Source organism: Pteropus alecto, unplaced genomic scaffold (genome assembly GCF_000325575.1).
Source record: "Pteropus alecto unplaced genomic scaffold, ASM32557v1 scaffold7, whole genome shotgun sequence".
In the NCBI taxonomy this organism is placed as follows: Eukaryota; Metazoa; Chordata; class Mammalia; order Chiroptera; family Pteropodidae; genus Pteropus; species Pteropus alecto.
The window spans coordinates 20,534,704-20,536,121 of record NW_006494614.1 but is presented as its reverse complement, the minus strand read 5'-3'; positions in this window follow the sequence as shown (position 1 = coordinate 20,536,121).

The window sequence follows — 1,418 nt, the reverse complement described above, 5'->3', positions numbered from 1 at the left end:
ACAGTGTTATTTTCATGTCTCATTGTGCAGAATAATATTACAAAGTCATGTCTTGTTGGATTGAGCCTGGAAAGGCATATTTTAGCTCTCCAGCTCTTCTGACAAAGGAATATATAGCAGAGGGAGGCAGTAGATAGCTTTTCAGAAGACAGTCTACAGTGTTCATTTCTAAAGCAAGTAGGTGGTTCCACAGGTTCCTCGCAACCAAAAGTGAACAATGAAAATGTAAAGCAAGGAGAAGCTAAGAAGTTAAAATGTGGCTAACAGAGCAAAGAAAAAGTATTACATCAATGTGACAATTAACTTTTGGTGTGTGTATTATATTGACCAGGTTTTAAAACCTTGACGCAGGGTCTTAGCTCTGTCTTCTTTAAAAAGTAACATTTTAAATCCAGTATTTAAAAGTTAAACATAGTTTAAAGACTCAAATAATTCTATAAGACAGTAGAAAACAAAAAAGAAACCCAGCAGTCCCCTTCACCTTCAACTGCCTATTTCCACAGGAAGCCATTATAAACTGAGAATTTTCTTTCTTGGTATTTCTAGCTCAAGTTTCATTTTTTCCATCGTCTCTCCATTTCTTCATTGAGGCCTGAAGTAGATATCTTTCTTAGACTGTGATAATTTCAGACAAAATTTTGGGACATAATTTTCATCTTCTCTGTGATAATATTTTTCTGGTGAGTATGATTAGCCATTTTTTTCTGTTTTAGTTTTTTCCTTTTAAATTGAATTTTCTTGTATTTTTGTATAACTTGTTTTGGAACAAAAATATTTTCATTATGGAGCATTTCAAATATATACAGAAGTAGAGAGAAGAATACAATGAATCCCTATGTTCTCAACACCCAGTTTCAACAATCATCAACTCACAGCCACATTATTCTCCCTCTGACCCACCTGCTTGTCCCTTCCTATATTATTATTCTTTATAGTAAAAGATACACGACATAAAATTTACCATCTTAACCATTTTTAAGTGCACAGTTCTCTGGCATGAAATATATTCTCATTGTTGTGCAACAATTAACCATCATCCATTTCTAGAACTTCTTGATCTTCCCAGACTGAAACTCCCTTCTCATTAAACAATAACTCTATTCAGTAGAATGTATTTTCTACCACTATAAATTTGACTACTCTAGGTACCTCATATAAATGGAATCATACAACATTTGTCCTTTTGTGACTTGCTTATTTTACTTAGCATAATGTCTTCAAGGTTCAAAAATGTTATAGCATGTGTCAGAATTTCCTTCCTTTTTAAGGCTGAATAATATCTTATTGTGTGTATACGCCACACTTTGATTATCCATTCATCTGTCAAGGAACAATTGGGTTGCTTTCATCTTTTGACTATTGCGAATAATTATTCTATGAACACAGGTGTACAAATAACCATTTGAGTCCCTGCTTTC